This window comes from Schistocerca nitens, chromosome 2, assembly GCF_023898315.1.
Source record: "Schistocerca nitens isolate TAMUIC-IGC-003100 chromosome 2, iqSchNite1.1, whole genome shotgun sequence".
NCBI lineage: Eukaryota > Metazoa > Arthropoda > Insecta > Orthoptera > Acrididae > Schistocerca > Schistocerca nitens.
The window spans coordinates 954,054,036-954,062,409 of NC_064615.1; the positions used below are offsets into that span (position 1 = coordinate 954,054,036).

General features: G+C 40.2%; 1 pseudogene; it reads left to right on the forward strand.

The window, feature by feature from the left end:
* The first annotated feature begins 1,187 nt into the window (after positions 1-1,187).
* On the forward strand, positions 1,188-1,305 carry LOC126237584 (5S ribosomal RNA; annotated as a pseudogene).
* The last annotated feature ends 7,069 nt before the right edge of the window (positions 1,306-8,374 follow it).

An 8,374-nucleotide genomic window follows, 5' to 3' on the forward strand; every position in this document is an offset into this window, starting at 1 on the left:
CCGCACACACTTCCATTGAATACCACATGTTCGAAAGTTTTGACAGCCACCGCTACGTCGCTGGAATGCCTTAATACACACTACTAAAATGACCGACGACAAGACAGGAGCTAACAACCTCACGAATGAAAGCCGTCCCGATGAGGGCAATTAACATCTTTCTGGCAGCTGTATGCAGCTATTGCTTCAGAGTGCAGCGCACCGCGTTGTAATTACACAACTTAAATGAGATCCTGATATTGGCATGCATTACAGCGAAAGCGCTAGTGTAAAGGCTTGACAAGGGGGACAAGAAAATAGAAACAAACAGAATGCTGCAGACATTCATCTCTCGCAATCTACGGCTCAAGGAGTTTACAAAACGAATCCAAATTTATTGCAGTTCAGACATATATATATATATATATATATATATATATATATATATATATATATATATATATATATATATATATAGTTTTTCATTGTGAGACAGGGTGGGATAGAAGTGTCCTATCCAGGTTAAGTAGCTACGTTAGAAAATTACTCGCAAAGGAGGGAGACCAAAACAAAATCAGAAAAGCAGTAGTGTGTACCATATTCATATGCTATAGAATATAAACACTACTTTCTTTCAGAAACTTACTTTCGGGAAGTTACTTAAAATTATTATTATTGCTCATACAGTAATTTGTGTTTTGCTGATTTCTATGGTATGATTAGTTTACCTTTTTTACAGAAGAAATTGAGATTTACAATTTCATAGAACATGTGCTCCCAAAATTTCCACGCCGCTAATAAACTTGAACTGTGTCGTACAGTCATTTGAAGTACGAAGTTCCTTGATTACGGAAATCTGTCTGATTTGAACCTAATACACCGTTAGTCTAAGTTAAAGATATCGCTTTTTATATAGAGATATAAAAGGTGGATGAATTATTGAGCGTCACAAGGAAATGCGTGTTAATCAAGGCATATTACTGACTAAAATGACGCTAGCATAAAATTCTTTAAATGACTTCACACTCATCATAGCTGTTGAACTTTAGGTTATTTATGCACAATTGTACAATTTCGACCGTAACTTATTTTCAAGTGTCATGTTAACAATTCTTGTAAAAACGACGATAGATCTTGAGTAGATCGCTTACAATTAATGTTCACAGCAGTGAGTCAAGAGAATAAATGTATATCATAGTACATATATTGGCAACGGCTTTGTCGCAGTGGATACACCGGTTCCCGTCAGATCACCGAAGTTAAGCGCTGTCGGGCGTGGCCTGCATTTGGATGGGTGACCATCCGGGCCGCCATGCGCTGTTGTCATTTTTCGGGGTGCACTCAGCCTCGTGATGCCAATTGAGGAGTTACTCGACCGAATAGTAGCGGCTCCGGTCAAAGAAAACCATCATAACGACCGGGAGAGCGGTGTGCTGATCAGGTGCCCCTCCTATCCGCATCCTCATCTGAGGATGATACGGCGGTCGGATGGTCCCGATGAGCCACTTGTGGCCTGAAGACGGAGTGCTATATATAGTGCATATATTCTTTGGCTGTTTGGTTGTAAAAATTCTAAGAAGACAAAGATTGCCATCCTGGTCTATTGTATTTGTTGTGCATAAAACATTGTACGTAGCTGATGCAAACGTATTATTTATTAAGCAACACTGATATGGTAGTGCGTCACTAAGTTAAAATCACGAGCAGTGGTAGACTACATACAGTTGAGGTACAGTCTGTGCAGGATCTGTATTGAGACGTCAACAGTGAGTGCTTTGAGTTTTGACTACTTTAGCTGTGCTGTGAAGATGATTGTGTTAGTATGTCATTCAAATTGGGTGCTGAACATTCTTCCCGTTTGAACAAAGTAAACTTCTGGGTAGTTTCCGCAAGTGATTTTGTGAAAATCTGATTCTGATCATGGCTTACGATTGATGGGTGAATTTCAAAATTACCGTCGTAACTTATTAATGATCCTGAATCACGTCCTCATTTTTAGATCCATGAAACAGAAAGCTATTTTATCAGTAACCGTAACTAAATATGAAAACATTATCATCCTACTTTTCTTCTGGTCATCTGTATTCCTAGTCAGCGTTATTTCTTGCTTAAGACTGAGAGGTTTCTTTTATGAGGTTTCTTTTGCAATAATACGTCTACGCCTTAGCAGGAAAACCGTTATTTTTCACCACATTCTTAGTAACATTTAGCTCCTGATCTGTTTCTTTCTTCTGATTGGTAATCTGTCAATCACTAGGCGAAACTACTTAAATTTTTGTATCCTAGGATAACATGATTGGTTGTTGTTGTGGTCTTCGGTCCAAAGACTGGTTTGATGCAGCTCTCCATGCTACTCTATCTTGTGCAATCCTCTTCATCTCCGAATAACTACTACAACCTACATCCTTCTGACTCTGCTTACTATATTCATATCTTGGTCTTCCTCTCTGATTTTAAGCCCCCACGCTTCCCTCCAGTACTAAATAGGTGAGCCCTTGATCTCTCAGAATGTGCCCTACCAACCGATCCCTTCTTCTAGTCAGGTTGTGCTACAAATTTCTTGTGTCCCCAGTTCTATTCAGGACACCCTCATTAGGTACGTGAACACCCATCTAATCTTCAGCATGCTTCTGTAGCACCACATTTAAAAACATTCTATTCTCTTCATATCTGAACTGTTTATCGCCCATGTTTCGCTTCCGCATGTAGCTACACTCCATGCAAATACTTTCAGAAAAGAATTCCTGACACTTACATCAATACACGGTGCTAACAAATTTCTCTTCTTTAGAAACGATCTTCTTCCTGCTGCCAGTCTACGTTTGATATCCTCTCTACTTCGGCCATCGTCAGTTATTTTGCTGCCAAAATAGCATAACTCATCTAATACTTCAAGTTTCTATTTTCCTAATCTAATTCCCTCAGCATCACATGGTTTAATTCGACTAAATTCGATTAGCCTCGTTTTGCTTTTATTGCTGTTCATCTTATATCCTCCTTTCAAGACGCTGTCCATTCCGTTCAACTGCACTTCCAAGTCCTTTGATGTCCTGACAGAATTCCATTCTCATCAGCAGGTCTCAATGTTTTTATTTTTCTCCATGAATTTTAATCTCTACTCCAATTTTTCTTTGGTTTTCTTTATCGCTTGTTCAATGTACCAATTCAATAACCTGGGGGATAGATTACAAACCTGTCTCACTCCCTTCTGTACAGATTGTAAATAGCCTTTCACTCTCTGTATTTTACCACTCACTGTATTTTACCCCTGCTACCTTTAGAAGCCGGCCGATGTGGCCGAGCGGTTCTAGGCGCTACAGTCTGGAGCCGCGCGACCGCTACGGTCGCAGGTTCGAATCCTGCCTCGGGCATGGATGTGTGTGCTGTCCTTAGGTTAGTTAGGTTTAAGTAGTTCTAAGTTCTAGGGGACTGATGACCACAGCAGTTAAGTCTCATAGTGCTCAGAGCCGTTTGAACCATTTACCTTTAGAATTTGGGAGAGATTATTTCAGTCAACATTGTCAAAAGCCTTCTCTACGTCTACAAATTCTATAAATGTAGGTTTGCCTTTACTTAACCTACCTTCTTTGAGAAGTTGTAGGGTCAGTATTGGTTCACATGTTCCTACGTTTCTCTGGAATGCAAACTGATCTTTCCCGAAGTCACCTTCTACCTGTTTTCCATGCTTCTGTAATGAATTCGTGTTAGTATATTGCCACCGTGAGTAATTAAATTGATGGTTCGATAATTCTCACACCTGTTAGCACCTGGTTTCCTTGGTATTGGAATTATTATATTCTTCTTGAAATCTGTGGGTATTTCGCCAGCCTGATACGTCCTAATGACCAGATGGTCAGTTTTGTCATGGCAGGCTCTCCCAAGGCTATGAGTAGTTCTAACGGAATTGTGTCTACTCCTGGGCCTAGTTTCGACTTAGGTCTTTAGTGCTCTGTAAAATTGTTTACCCAGGATGGCATCTCCCATCTCATCTTCATCTACGTCCTCTTCCATTTCCAAACTATTGCCCTCAAGTATATCTCCCTTGTATAGACTATCTCTTCTGTTACCCAATAATTTCTACTAGTCTTCGTCTTTCTACCTGCTTGATCCATTGCTGTCTTCACTATTTCATCTCTTAAAGCTTCCCATTCTTCTCCTACTGTATTCCTTTCCCGTGTTGTTGTCAATCGTTCCCTAATGCTCTCTCTGAAACTCTCTACAAAATGTGGTTTTCAGTTTATCCAGTTCGCATCTCCTTAAATTCCTACCTTTTTGCAGTTTCTTAAGTTTTAATCTACAATTCATAGCGACTAAATTATGATCTGAGTCCACATCTTGCCCTGGAAGTGTCTTACAATTTGAAATCTGGTTCCGAAATCTCTGTCTTAACGTTATATAATCAATCTGAAACCTTCCGGTATCTTGCACGTGTACAACCTTCTTTCATTATTCTTAAACCAAGTGTTAACTATGAATAAATTATACTCTGTGCAAAATTCTACCACGTGGCTTCCTCTTTCATTCCTTTCCCCTAGTCCATATTCACGCAATAATTTTTCTTCTCTCCCTTTTTCTACTATCGAATTGAGTGACTATTAAATTTTCGTCTCCCTTAAGAATCTGAATAATTTCTTTTATCTCCTCACACATTCCTTCATTCTCTTCATCAGCTGCGGAACTACGTGGCTTATTAACTTGTACTACTGTGGCCAGTGTGGGCTACGTGTCTCTCTTGGTTATAATGATCTGTTCACTATGCGGTTCATAGTAATTATCTGCGTTTCTATTCTTTTATTCATTATTAAATCAACTCCTGCATTACGCCTATTTGATTTAGTATTTATAACCCTGTATACACGTGACCAGAAGTCCTGTTCCTTCAGCCACCGAACTTCACTAATCTAACTTTAACCTATCCATATCCTTTTTTAAATTTCATGACCTACCTGCCCGATTAAGGGATCGGTATTTCACGCTTCGATACTTAGATAACGACATCCTCCGGAGTAGTTCTCGCCCGGCGATCCAAATGGGTTATGGATTACTATATTCGTGATAGTAGCTCTACGATGTACTGTATATTAAGTATATTTTCAGGCATTTCCTACGAATTTTTTGTGTCCAACAGTTGTTGCCTGTGTTTCTTTCTGTTTTCATAGTACATTTAGTTTTATAACGTGCATTGGCCGTGTATTAAAGTTTTAGAAGACATTTGACTTGTACAATTTATGTTTCTTATAATAATATTTGATAATATCCAGTGATAACGTTAATTTGATTCAAACAGCTGAGAGTTTACATTCAAACCACCCAAAACCGCGTTAATGGTTCTCTCGAAAAAAACTTTAAATTAACAGTGAATTCTTAGAGGTGTGTATTTTTATAATGATATATCTTCCTTGATCTCTATACATATTTATAACAACTGATCTGAAACACATTAAAAACAGATATCAAAAAGGATCAACAAGACATGGCCCCATTGCCACTCCCCCTCCCCCCCCCCCCTTCTTGGACTTAAATTACATGGTGGAACGGAAAATAGTTGAATGAAGGGATTAACCGTAGGAGTTCTATAATTTCATATGCTGATTTTCTTATACTAGGGGTTACTTTTAAGTGCGCCAGTTATATTGGTTAGTGGAATGTTTGTTCAGGGTGATTTATTTTACCGTGTACAAAATCTAGGAATTGACTGATGAGAGGATACGGAACAAAAGAGGAGTAATGAACTTATGTCCTGAAATGCATGGTTTCCATGCTAGAGACCATTTATTTAATCGTACTTTCTTACAGAGACTGCAGTGTAATAAGCGCTGTATCATACAGCCACAGTTACAGTATACATGGTTTCCTCCTAGAAGGTGGTGCTGTTCCTCATACAAGACGCCCTGGCGCCCTCTCCTGCCATAGTAACTGGTAATGTTGTGTCTGATTCACTTCTCTTGCTGACTCACCGTGTAGTTAATGTGGTACAGCATTGTACGCAATGGTTCCGTATTCGAATTGAGACCTTGCCGACATCGTATTTACTTACAGAAACGCAAATCGCAACGGGCAGCGGGCACCAAGGGTGTAACAGGAGACCTATCCCCGCCGACAACAACCACAGCAGTGTTTCGCCATTTTTATGAGACAGGGTCTTTTCCGGACGCAGGTAATCCTGATGGACGTACCCGAAATGTTCAGTCACCAGACTTGGAGGAAAATGTGATTAACACTGTGGAAGAGTACTGCCGTGTCAGTACCAGACAGTTGGCCCGCCAGTACAGGGTAAGCCAGACGACCGTTTGGAAAAGTCCCCATGACAACTTTTACTATACTTATCACTTACAGCATGAGCAAGGCTTAATAGCGACAGGCTTTCCACATCGGGAGCAGTTTTGTCACGGGTTTCTTCATAAGGTAACCACGATATCGGGATCTCTGTCATCCATGAAGAACCCCCATGGAATGGTGACAGCGAATAATCAGAATCGGTGCAGCGGGGATGTGTGGGCCGGGATTATTGGCGACCGTATATTGGGACCAGTCTTCCTTCCACGTTGCCGAGCAGGCCGGGCCTTCCGGCATTTCTTGCGAGTGCCTCTGCTGTTGGAAGAAGTGTCATTGATGATTCGAAGGGTTATGTAGCTGCTAAATGATGGTACTCCTGCCCACTTCGTCGTTAACGTCCGGACGCATCTCAGTCGTGTCTTTCCTGGTCGGACGAGGGGGTCCAGTGGCATGGTCTGCTAGTTCACCGCATCTCAACCCATATGATTTCTGGTTATGGGGCCATCTCAAAAGTATCGTGTATGCAGAGCCCATTCCAGATCTGGAGTAGCGTATTCACGCTGCCTTTGACACCGTTCGGATGCAGCTTGGCCGATGTGAAAGTGTGAGTCAGAATATACTTCGGAGCATACTCGCAAGCATTGAGGCTCATGGAAACCATTTTGAATACATGCTGTAACTGTGGCTTTATGGTACAGTGCATATTAGACCGCAGTCTACGTAACACTGTATGATTGAATAAGTGGTCTCTAGCATGGAAACCATGCATTCCCAGACGTAAGTTCATTAGACTTTTTTCCTTATCCTCTATCAATCCCTAGAGTATGTACACGGTGGAAAAAATCACCCTGTACAGAAGTTACATGTGTCAAATGAAATAAATTTCCCAATTTTGTATTAAGTATATTTTTAATTTTGTTAACAATATCGTATGAATTCAGTGTAGTGTATTCTTCCTCGTAGATGTAATATTTCTTAAGAAGTATGTTTAGGATATGGCGACTTCCTTTTCCTTGTAATGAGGACCAAATTTATTTAAAAATTGTTCGAGATTACCAACATCCTCGAGCGTTGATGTTCTGCTTAAGCGTACGTTCATTTTACAATTTTTGGTGGGGTGAACCGCCTTAATAAGGAACCTGAACAAAAACGACCGTGCAGAAATTAAGCTACCAGCATAAAAGTCATTGATGGTACCGTAGGTTTAGCATCTGACTGTATCAGAAATGTTGCTCCGCTATGGACGCCGTTAGCAAAACGGTTGTACGAGGGTCATTTTTAAAGGAAGAACCGATTTGTAACGGAATAAGAGTATCTTTGTTAATGAACGTAAATTGTAACACAAACTACAATATGCAATTTTTTTCACTTTTCAACATAGTCACCATTTTTCAAGTCGTGGCATCAGATTTTGGAACCCAGCATCAGAGAACTCTGCCGCCTAACCGTTAAACCAGTTAGTAACAGTTGAAATGTCACCTTAGAAAAATTAATGAATTATTGTGCTGATAAACCTCTACGTTATTCGGTTTTCAAACAGCTGAGCAAAACTGAACGTACTCAGACATTATTCTCTTTACTTATTCTCGACTCTTATAACTGCCATCTGGTTTCTGTACAAATTGTAAATTTATTGTATTTACAAATTGTAAATACCTTTCATGAATCACTTACCTCACAAAAATCTTTGTTACTCGAACTACTGCACTACAGCGAGCGCCACTACTGCCACAATATTTTTAGCGCAACGCATTCTGACTTTCAAAAATCCCTACAAAAGAATGGCCCTGACTAACAATAACCTATGTTGTTGTTGTTGTGGTCTTCAGTCCTGAGACTGGTTTGATGCAGCTCTCCATGCTACTCTTTCCTGTGCAATCTTTTTCATCTTCAAGTACCTACTGCAGCCTACATCCTTCTGAATCTGCTTACTGTATTCATCTCTAGGTCTCCCTCTACGATTTTTACCCTCCACGCTGCCCTCCAATGCTAAATTTGTGATCCCTTGATGCCTCAAAACATGTCCTACCAACCGATCCCTTCTTCTAGTCAAGTTGTGCCACAAACTTCTCTTCTCCCCAATCCTATTCAATACCTCCTCATTAGTTACGTGATCTAC